Source organism: Pseudochaenichthys georgianus, chromosome 15 (assembly GCF_902827115.2).
Source record: "Pseudochaenichthys georgianus chromosome 15, fPseGeo1.2, whole genome shotgun sequence".
In the NCBI taxonomy this organism is placed as follows: Eukaryota; Metazoa; Chordata; class Actinopteri; order Perciformes; family Channichthyidae; genus Pseudochaenichthys; species Pseudochaenichthys georgianus.
Genome location: NC_047517.1, coordinates 15956504 through 15968536, shown reverse-complemented (window position 1 = coordinate 15968536; position 12033 = coordinate 15956504). Strand labels below are relative to the sequence as shown.

The following is a 12033-nucleotide window of genomic DNA, read 5'->3' as shown; positions in this document are numbered from 1 at the left end:
CCAACCTGAGACCAAAGAACGCGTCCCGACTTTTACGTCCGCTACGTCGGCTACACCGCCCGTCTACGAACACACCGCAAAGACTTCAGTCGACGAGTGGCAATATCTGTCCTTACCAACAGGCAGCGGTAGTGTGTATTCGTCATTCAAAAGAGGCAACAGCCAATCAGAGTGATTTCTTTGGCCGACTTTCTTTGGCCGATTCAACATGTTGAATCGGCCGCGGGAAATGTGAAAATGTGCCGTAAAGCAACGACGGTGCGGGACACACCAACCTGAGTACGGTGCCGCAAATGCCCAAAATCGGGTAGGTGTGTCAGAGCCTTTAGTGCAGGGGTCGGCAACAGGCGGACCGCGGTCCGGATCCGGACCCAGACGCCGACCTATACGGACCCGGAGCGATAATCAATACATTAATAGGGGATTTTTCGGCGCCTCCCGCTTTTTTAACGATGATTTGGGTGACTTGTGTAATTTGTGGAGAACCGCAGAGTTTTCGTCTTGGGGGTGGGGGGTGGGGAGTCCATCAGTCCGACTGACGGACAACTTCTCACTTCAAAAAAGAAGAAGAAATCTAGACCGCAAAAATAATTAAACAAGTGAGTACCTGTTTTTCCTGGCCAAGGACAGGTTCCATGAACACAACACGAGCGTAACGTGTCTTCACGTGGTATATGTCTCGTCTGAAAGGAGTGCTGACAGAGAGCACCGGAACGCCGCTCCAGCCCTTCAAATATTGCAGTACCCATAAGGAGCCGTATATGCCACAGTGTTTACGTGGCTGTGTCTTTAGTTGTAAGCACAGTGGCGATCTGTTGTTATTAGCATCTGGTTAGCTAGCTATGCTAACGAATTTAAAGAGCTTTTCTACAACCAGGTGGAAGAGAGCTCTCTCCTGAGAGGCTCAAATAACCTCAGCTCAGTGAGGTTAAGGCACACCTTGATATGATCATTATATAGTTATTAATGAGACTAAATGAAAAACAGGTATAAAATACTATATGACAGTAACAAAAAAGTTGTTAAAAATAACAAGAATAGAGTTTAAAAGGGGAGTGATTTGTAAAATATCCAAAAAGAAAATCTGTTTACAGTTCTGTTTCATATGGATGTTGAAAGATGTATCCATAGATCTCTTCATGTTGCTCTCAAAGTGCACCAGATTCATGCTTTTAACTTCAATATTTAATATTCCCGGGGGGGCATGCCCCCGGACCCCCCTAGAGGAGGTTAGGTCCCCGTCCCCACTTAAATCATGTTCACATGGATAGGATACAAAATACATTTGCACACATCTTGTGTCCATATCTTTCTGTTTTGGTGGTCATGCCACAACCGTGCACATGCATGCATGCACGAGTCATGGTGAGATATCTGGATTAAGAGGTTGCTTTTTCTTTGCACAGCATGAAAGAAAGGCCAAATGAATGGGCTGTGATTTTAGTTTTTTTAAGCAGAGGTTGAGTTCAATCATTTGTACGGCCCTCGGAGGATGTTGTAAAAATTGAAAGGAAAAAGGTTCCCCACCCCTGCTGTAAATAATAATAAAACCCCTTGATTTATAACTTAACATCTCTGTCTCCTATTGATCTGAGTATATTATAAAAAATAGCCAGTCAATTGAAGCATTATAGCACAGGCCTTTGTCAGATGGTATATTACGCAGTTTTTTTCTGCTTCGAATAGTTCTTTCTTTTTTCACCATACCTGTGTTTGCATCACTGTAACCAATGAGCACCTGCATGTGTGTGAGAATGGCCCTGACACAATTTCAGCCCAGATTTACAAACTCCTGGCAGGACAAGCTCGAGCCTCGCACTGAATAAAACAAACTGAGTGAGGGACTGCAATGTAAGAGGGACAGAAAGAGAAACTTTAAAACTGTTCAATTGTTATGATGTGTAAAGACTGATATTGTTCTATAATCGTCTGAAACTGTTAAGTCATGATGTGAAACGGTTAACAAAGAAAAAGGGAAACTCAAGCTGCTGCTAGACTTCATTTTATTTATCTAAAATTAAGCACTTTTAAGATGCACATATTTTCAAAAGCTATTTTATTTATTTTCTCTATTTTATTTTGAAATGCAGCCCGAGAGGAACATTACACATATCCACAGTATTTACTGTATATCTGTAGAGTTCAATGTTAATTGACAATAAATATTGTTGTTTTTGAATTGTACTTTCTTTATTTGAATGGCAGTCAGTTGTTGATTACATGCAGACGTTGATAAAGCTACAGGTCACTTCAATATATATCACACTAATTCATAAAGCAAGTTTGACATTTTGATGTTCCGGACCTTTGCATGGGGACATTTTCTCTAACTGGACCTCGTTGAATTTTAGTTGAATACCCCTGCTTTAGTGTATTGAATAGCAAACCCTGTATGGTGATGCGTAGGCTTATTGCCAGATTCTTTCCATTACACAGCCCTTGTCATTGGCCAGATGTTAAAAAGGGAGAGCAGTAATTGGGATGCACTTCAATCACATAAAAAGAGAGACTCCCACAAAACACAGGACGGATCTGATGTAGATCCACCTAACCCCACCCAGAAGTTAATCATAGGCTCCACGTCAGCCCTAAGCTGCTTAAGGCACTATGCTGGTTGGGCTGAAGACACTCATAGTGTAAGCTTCTTTCCCCATTTCTCACTCCGCTCTACCTGCAGCAGATGTCACACATGTCGCCTGCTGTTTGGCTGCCCCACCTCAAGGTGGACATTCGCGCTCCACTTCTTACATCTGGAGAAGATCTCAAGTGACCGGTGGAGGGACTGTAACAGGAGGTGTTTTCCACTGGAGGCATCGCTGGATTTTGCCATGATTTGATGTGAAGGTGCCCAAAAAGCTCTGGCTCCTTTTGTTTCCGTTTGTGTGCCTCTATGAAAACCCCATGCTCTTGATGTCCAAAGAGAAGGTTTGAGGACCGAACTTGGCTGACGTCTACCTGCAGTGCATCACCTTTCTCTGTGGGAAAACAGAAGGGGAACGGGACACCATGCCCACGCTGCCCAGTATGAACAGCCTAGGCAAACTGTGCAGCTCCAGCCGCAGCAAAGGTATCGACCGCGTCCGGGTGAAGCGCAATAACTCGGTCAAGCGCATGTCTATCATCGAGGATGGGCACGTGGCGGAAGTTCTGTACCTCATTCCTAAACAGTACATGCAGCATCTGCCCAACATCAACCCCAATGAATATTACCTGAGTGAGAGGCTGAACGATGTGGCTACAGGTAGGACAGGAGAGAAGATTGGAGATGAATTCACCCATCTCCCATTGCACACATCCATCCTAGCTGGGGCTGACTAAAAACCCAGTCTCCTTAAACAATGATAAATACAATTTGAAGTGACATTTCATTTCATTTAATTCCCTCTTCCTTTCTTCCCTTGTGTTTGTTAATACCAAGTTATTTCGGTCCTGTATTTCAGTGTGGCTCCTCTGTTTGCGAGTACAGGTGGCTTTAAGGGAATTAATGTTGCTGTTGCACGAGATTACTTCATTAATTGGATGACAGTGAGTGATAACTCCTCTTGAGGTCTCCATATCTGATCTGTGCATGTGTGTGAGAGCTCCGATGCTCCCAAGTTACACAACCGCAACTCCCAGACGCGTGAAGTGTTGCAAACGTTGAAACAGCCAGGAAATGAATATAATAGTTATATAATGGAAACCAATATGCAAAGGCAGACCTGCTGCATGTTTTCCAAGCAACAGTACATGGGGAAGCAACATGGTGGCTTACATCAGGATTACAAAATGGGCAAGAGGACAAATCGAGATTTTCAGATCTTATGTATTCTCTGACTACATGCCAGGCACAGAAATGAGAAAAATCATTGCTTGGAATTAAGTTGTTTTCAAATAACACAGACCGCAGAAACTCAGGTTCAAAGAAGCTTTGTGTCTGAAACGGGATGAAAGATCACAGAGGTCATGGCTTATGTTAGACATTTCCTTCCTTGAGTGACAGCTAAAAACGATCAAACAGTGACAATGACAGCTGCTCATGTTGCGTGAGTCCTTTAGGGGCCAGGTCTGAGTCATGTGTCTGCTACTTTATGGTCTTTGGACCGGAAAAAGTCTTCCAAGACTTTCTTAAGACACCATATCCATCTTTCAAACTTGCAAAGACACAATAGTCATCTTTTATGTACCCTTAACCTTTCTTTAAACCTTTCTAGTGTTCAACTGTCAGCCAATACAATTGAAACATTGCTGCATTATTTCAACGCTTTTGAATATGAGTGGCACTATTTCTGCTCCAGAATGATGTCACCCAGAGGTCACCAAATGTTTGACGGTACCTCAAAGAAACACGAAAATAAATCACTAACCCGAGCTTAGTTTTAGATGTATGTGCGCAAGATGTAGCAATCCTTACAAAAGGAAGAATGTGATTAATGTGCTGTTGAAAACATATTTCTGTGTGTATTCAGGGCAAACAGGATGTGTGAATAACACTTTGAAGAAGATTGCACAGGAATGCTGTTTAAAAGGTTCTCGCTGTTTGTAAAAATAGAAACAAGCTGGTGAGGTGCTTATCATGACAGAGAGGCAGGCCTGTTGAGGAGTAGAGGAGTTCATCCTGGTTATTCATGTTTTATAAGTGTCACCATGGATTTGTAAACATTTGCAAAACACCCCGCTTTTAGCTAAGAGTATTTACACGTGTTGCATAAGTCCTAATTCAAATCCCAGTGCAGTATATACACACACACACCACTTTTATTTACTGTAAATGTCACAGCTTTACAGGCAATAGTCCATAACTGTTAATCAAATGGCTTTTATTGGCGTCTCAAGCTACTGTAAATTACATCAGGGATTTATCTGTGTCGTGCCTACGGCCAGGTGATTAATGGTCACCAGACATGGATCATCCATACAGTAGGTGAGCCAAATACAGAAACCTTTCATCCATGGATAATAGGCTTTGTAACTCAGGAATTACTCTTGGCAGGCTTTAAGTAGCGTGAATGTCCAGCAGCCCCTACAGAGATTATTAAAAGAGTCAGAGTGATAATAGGTCCATTACCGTGTTATGAGAAGACACAATAAATGGACTCTTTTTGTAGCACCAAGCAAATAGTAGCCACACTATAAATCTCTAATCTTCTTAAAGGAGACCAGCCAACCTTTGGAAAACAGCTCTTTTAACAAAGAAACTCAATACATATTTCAGTCCCTTCGTAATAAAAAAAGGGTGGAGTACTGGAAAAAATACCCGCTTACTATTTTTACAGTTTGACTCATTGGCATGTCTCCACTTCTTTGAGGAGAAAACGCCCCTGTGGAAAGTGATGCACATTGGTGGGTATCCAGCAGGGGGCACAGTATGCTGCTGTGAATGAATGCATTATGAATGCATAATAGGGCTGCCTGCATCAGCAATTACAGAGGTGGTGCTGATGAAAAACCGTTCCTCCCTCCCAGGCTCAGAGGTACCGTGAGGCGGCCCCAGTATGTGACAGATGGATCAGGGATCCCATATTGCTGCTGGTGCAACATGCTTAAGATGCTTCTAAAATCATGTTTTTCTAGGCTTATATATTGGAGTCCCCCGCTATCATGGTTGGATAATGAGACAAAGCGCCCCTGGGCATAGACATGCAAGAGCCCCCTCACTTCCCCTACTTACACTAAAAAAACTAAGACGTTGACTTTAATTAAGGGTATTTTTTTTTTTTTAAATGCACATAACTGTGAAAGCAATACAATTAATTTATATTTTTTTATTTAAACTTAATATTATTGCTTACGAATGACCTAATACAGTTATGTGAAATCTGTTGACATAATACTTTTAGTTAAAGTTAACGTTTCAGTTTTCTCAGTGAAGGAGAACACAGTCTTTATCTTTTTTGAACCTATTTTTTTGTGGTCGTTTTGCATTTCTTTGTAGTTGTTTTTTGTCTCTTTGTAGTTATTTGTGGTTGTTTTTACCGCTTTTTTAGTGAGTCTGTTTGCAGCTGTTTTGCATCTGTATGTGTTTCTTTATAGTTCTTTAATGTCTCTAGGTGGTTGTCTTTACCTTTTTCTTAACTGTTTTTAGTCTTTTACGGTCACATTATGTCTCTCTGTAGTTGTTTTGGTGTCTTTCTAGTCTTTTTGTACTTATTTTTGGTCATTTTGAGCCTTTTCCTGGTTTCTGCATGTATCTTAGTAGTGACATTTTGAAGGAAATCCGTCCTTGCATGCTATGTCTCTGCTAGATTGCAGTGGATGTAAGTTGATCCCCAGGAGGCAAATAAGAACACGTCGAAATTTGGAGCATTGTAAGTCAGACTTTTATGAAATAGTATTAGTATATAATTCCAATGGGGAATAAACATATAAGGTTTAGCATATAAGCAGTTACAGGCTGTCGATTTGTTATAGTATACTAAACAGTGCCAAATAAAACAAAGCGAACCACATACAAAGCTCATGTAAGTGGCCGTTTATCAGTTCTCTCTTTAAAGAAAAACATTTTAATCTTCCGTACAGTCATTGCCGTAGTAGATGATATAAGAGATGGAACTTGCCCTCCTGTGCTCTCTCTAATTGAATTTCAGATGAGCTCCTTAAAGATATTAATACAAAGCCAGAGATCACGGTCAGTTTGACCTCAAATAGACACCTTTGCCCTCTCATGCGGCCTTCACCCTACATGGCCTGCTGAGAGCGTTGCGATAATCATTATTATCATTTTTAGGGTGCCATGAATTCACAGCATATACACAGTCTGCAAGGCCCAGATTTACTCTTGCATTATAACTTACTGGATTTCTTTCCCCTTCTTTTTGAAATAACAGTTTTTGGCAACCAGTGGCGTTAATGTAGAGACAGAGTGGAAACAGGAAGACAGAGAGGATGACATGCGGCAAATGGTCCCGGGCTGGATTAGAACCCTGCTATCTCTACCAATTGAGCTATATATTGGCTCAGGAGGTTCTGTTTTGGGGGGATTTAGGGTCACTGATTTTGGTGACACAGAAGCAGCAGCAGCCACCTGGTTGCTGCAATGAAGAGGCGGCTGACACAACAGAGGGGCTGAGAGAGAGAAAAAGAGAGATAGCAGGATGGGGAAAGGGAGGAGGAGTGGGCAGAGCGGGAGGAGGAGGGATGGGATGGGAGGAAACAGGCAGCCGGGACGCAAACCCCACGCTGAAGCGGTGTTTTTGGGAGGAGAGCTTAGCAGCGTCTACATCTCTCTCCCTCTCTCCTTTTCTCTCTCTCTCTCACTCTGATGTCTCAGCTCTGGTTTGTGCTCTTCAGCCTTGACTAAAAAAAGGAAGTAGCAGTTCCTGAGTTCCTGATCGCTACCCCGAAGCCTTTTCTGGTGCAGATTTACCTCAATTCCAATGGTCATGGTCAAAGAAAAAGGTATTCCAGCGGGTCATGGTCAGTGTGTGTGTCAGTAGTTGTTTTGTGATTTGTGAGTGTGAAAAAAAAAAAAAAAAATAGTTGGAGTGTAATCTCCCGCTCTGATTTGATAATTTTTTGATGTGTTATATGGACATGGTTTTCCTTATGTTGGTGTGTGTTGCTTGCGAGACTAATGACACTGTATAGATCTTTGATACATCTTCTCTTCAGTTATGGATTTGGAACGTGCTACGCCCTTCTCAGTACTCTCTAGTAGCTGATGCTCGTGTTGGAGTCTGCTTAATTTGGCACCGTCAGTCTTTATGTAAATGTGTGATGGAACAAAGCATCTGGCTAGTTGTTTAGGGGCATTCAAGATGATAATGTTCAGATGCACTGTTCCAGGTTAAAAACAGACCATCTTATAATGCAGGCTGGATGTAAAGGTAGCATACAGAGAGAGAAGGGGGAGCACCAGTGTGAGGATCCACACTGCGCAGATCTGTGGACCTGCACTCCCGCTCTGTCTGCAGCCGTTGCCATGGCAACCATCTAAAAGGTACACTCAATTGTTGTCAGTGGTGGCCTCCTTTGTAGTGTCCTGTTAAGAGAAAAATATGATTGTTTCCACCTATAATGGAGGTCGTCCAACTGCGTGGGATGAATTAGGTGAAGTCAGGGAGGCAGAGATATTCACATTCCCGGCAATTTGCTGGAGCACGCGGTCGTGAGGTTAAACATTGTTTTTCAGCATGACTCACAGTGAGCAAGCGGGTACTAAGGCACTATTTTCTATAATAGTAATAATACAAATAATAATGTCTGGTTTAAATTGAAAAAGGGCAGTACTGGCAACAATTTCCCTCCTCTCCTTTTGACTTACACCATAATAAATAAGTAGGAATATAACTCAAATCCATAAATATTTCTTAAAGCAAACTATTACATCAATGTCTTTCAAATTAAAATCGATATAAATGTAATGACTCACAGTAATAAGTCATTATGTGTCATTATATGCCCTTAATTATCCCAATTGGTCCAGCATGATATATTGCCCCTCTGTTTCAGTGGATGCTTGATGAGTTGATCCTCCACCTTGTGTAGATAAACAGTGTTCTATGTGTGGGCATGCAATATTTATATATCTGAACATATTCCTATCACCAAAACATGTTTACACATTTAGTTTGGAGAGATATGAGTGTGTAGGTTTGTTTTTGTATCTGACTGGATCCTGGAGGCGGTGTCCGGCTCCAGAGCCTCCAACTCTGCCTCCGCCTCCAACTGGCCACAAAGAAAAAGTCCTTTGCCATTGAGTCCCCATGCTGGCAGAGCACCCCGTAACCTCTGGCTGCCACATGTTCAGCTCCCACAATCCCTCTGGAAGTTTTCCGTGGACTTAAACCTCTGCCATGACTGCTGACTCCTGGGATCAGTCTGTGGCAGGAGGCTTGTCTGGGGCTATTGTCAACATATAGCTTTTCATTTTTCTCTATCCTCGAGGGATGTCATCATGCAACCTGTCTGAGGCCAGATGGGCTCTGTACCGTCAGGCTGACCAAATACTGTTTCACACAGTAAGCTCAGAGTGATGAATCACAATATAAGGATTGCAGTGTTAGCGTTTTGTCTGCTTGCAGGCGGTTGTCCTATTTCCAATGCCAAGAATACCCTTGAAATAGTTTGTAATTTATTGGGACCAAATGTACCCGTGGCAGTCTGATCTTCATCCTAACATGGACATTTGTACAACTAGTTGGTACTCTTCCTTGCGTTCTCAGCGAAAATTTGCATAAGAAGCCCCGTTGAGGAAAATCAGATGATCGGCATCGCCTGTACGTCACCAGCTCCCAGAACTCTGTGCATCCACAATCTCTTCTTTAGACATGAAAGTCCAATGTCTTGTGCCTGTGTCTTGCTGCTTCCCTGGGATTTTTTTTCGCAGAGTGCTGCAGACAACTGCAGTCAACTGCAGTGCTGCCTCATCTTTGAAGCTTGCCAGTGTCTACCCCTGAAAAGAGGAGTTAAACCCTTTCAGAGACATCAGTGCAACACACACTCTCATAGACACACACTGTTTATACAGCTGGCACACAGGACCAGAATATACAGATGAGATAAGTGGCCGGCCCCGGGGGGGGGGGGGAGACAGTCACATACCCTAAAATATACAGGCTATAACAACAAGAGCGATGAAAGCGAAAGAAACACAGACTGTAGCAATACTTTGTGCCAGTCAACAAGCCTTCCTGTCTGCCTGGCAGAAATCGGTTTGTCTATCACAGGAAATACGACACAGAGGCAAAAAGCCAAGGCCTTCATCAGTTCTACTGCCACAAACACAATGGCTCCTGCAGGTCATGAAGCCACCATTGTGTCCTCTTGGATAAGTGGCTCGTCTGGAAGTCCCTTTCTTTGTTTATCAGGATTATTATTGTGTACCTGCCCAACAACAAATGCTCCACACTGTGCCGTTCAACCATTCAGAATCAGAACAGATCATTATTCCCAAACCCAGGTCCCCGGGGATTAGTCATTGAAGGTTGGGGGGCCTGGTGGAGGCCGATAGGGTCCCCCCCCCAAATTTGAGCCCGCGTTTGAAGTGCTTTGTCTGGGACGCTGGTGGCGGGGCAGAGGGGCGGGGAGGCAGTAACTACTGCCATACATATTCATGGTGGGGAGGGTTAAGAGCTCCTTGTTACGTCTGAGCGATGAAGAGCTTGGGACCCCCTCCCCCCAAAGCACGCGCACACTCATTCGATCACGCAGTGGGATTTCATGGTAGGCATATTTTGTGCCCTTTGATATTCATTATAGGTCAGATCCCCTTGGAATTATTCATCCCAAACTGGTTGGGTTGGATGGGCTCTGGGGTAAAAAGTGTGTTTGTTTGTAGAACTAGAAAGATTACATTGAAACTGAAATAATTGGCAACTTTTGTATGGTCAATTAAAGGAATTTGCCAGAATTTGTTTTGTTATCAACCTTTGAAATAGAGAGTTACAGTAACGCTTTTCTCTTTTTTCTATCATGGTAAAGAGAGTATCTTTCAAGGTCATTGGACTTGAAGCATTTCTCTTGACATTTCATTGACCAAATGATTGCTCAATCAATGAAATCAATAATGAAAATAATCGTTAGTTGCAGCCCTCATGTGTTTGTGCGTGTTTGTGTTTCATTGTCAATAAAGCAGACACATCTGGGGCCAAAAGTATTGCCATGGATGCCAAGAGTGGGGCTTTTGCAACTCTTTTCATCTATCCCTCTGTTTCTCTTAGTAACAAACACACTGATACAAACTAAGGCACACACACTCCTTTGGGTTTGCTCTCCATCTTCAAACTCTTTTGTCTGCAAGTCTTGCAACAAAGGCTATGAGCAACTAAATATTATATCGCACCTTTTTCGTCTCTCATCTATTGTTTCATTTGATTCCCTTTTTCCCAGTGCATTTACAAAACCGCTACCATGGGTTCGCATTCTTCAGGGTTAATGGAAGGGAAATGAAGGCAACAAAGACTGAATCTTGTGCAGCAACTCTCTGTCAATAACCTTGCTTTTTTGTTGTTGTTATTTACCAGAAAGGCTAGTACACGTGTTTGGGAAAAATCTGTATGGCAATATGGCCTTCTTTACATCCCTCCAGAGTATAATCTACAGCCTTTCATTATTGCCAACGCAGCTAGGCTCTGCTTAAATTGGTGGGGGGTGGGTATGATGTTGAGGTGGAGAGAGCAGCTCCCTTTTTTTTTTGCGCCTAGCTTTGGGATGCTCTGCTGGTTATTGTTCCCTAAGCACCGTGGTTGTGTGTGTGTGTGTGTGTGTGTGTGTGTGTGTGTGTGTGTGTGTGTGTGTGTGTGTGTGTGTGTGTGTGTGTGTGTGTGTGTGTGTGTGTGTGTGTGTGGTGTGTGTGTGTGTGTGTGTGTGTGTGTGTGTGTGTGTGTGTGTGTGTGTGTGTGTGTGTGTGTGTGTGTGTGTGTGTGTGTGTGTGTGTGTGTGTGTGTGTGTGTGTGTGTGTGTGTGTGTTCATTGCGTGTGCAGGCTCATATCAGTCACTTTATCCCTTGGTGATGAGGCAGGACAGATCACTCTGTCAGCACAGCCAACACATCGAGCCCAGTGTGAGGAATGTGAGCAGCGGTCGGAGAAATGGTACTACTGTATATTTCACAGTAAGTTGCTCTGTGCTGAGGTTGCTTCATGGACCGCATCCTGGCTTATTTATAGCATTATATATAATATACATTTTAGCAAATCAAGCGCAATTTTTCTGCTATCACAAGAACCCCAAAGGACTCGCTAATGGATTTATTTCAAATCCACATTATTGCTGTATCAAAGCTTGAAGTCATGCTTTTGTTAGCATGGAGTTATAATTATGGACGCCAGCTTAATGTTTGAAAGAAACCTCACGAATGGATTTATGTCCAAACAAGTCATTTAAATGGCTGAATCTGAATCCTTTTGAGCGAGTTCGACATTTATTTTGATGTTGGCCTCTTAATTTTCATGAAACACCATGTAGAGTACACATCTCTGCTTGACTTTGCCACAGTCTCTCTCCCTCTGTGCAGCCACTGCTGAGGCAAACACTTACAGTGGAGGAGGCGGGGTAAGGCTGGAAAAACACACAGCAGCAGCGCTCATACATTCCCATCCAGAGCTCATTTT

General features: G+C 42.9%; 1 protein-coding gene across 12 annotated transcripts in view; it reads left to right on the top strand.

Annotated features, from left to right (window-relative positions):
- The window catches only part of ablim1a (actin binding LIM protein 1a), a 62850-nt gene that overhangs the window by 17017 nt on the left and 33800 nt on the right, over window positions 1-12033 (top strand). The window contains exon 1 of one of the 12 annotated variants that reach the window (XR_011644425.1): window positions 7139-7377. The exons of the other annotated variants lie outside the window; for them this stretch is intronic. The gene's annotated coding sequence lies outside the window, so the exon portion shown is untranslated. Of the gene's footprint in view, window positions 1-7138; window positions 7378-12033 lie in introns of those variants that run through there. 12 annotated transcript variants of the gene reach the window in all.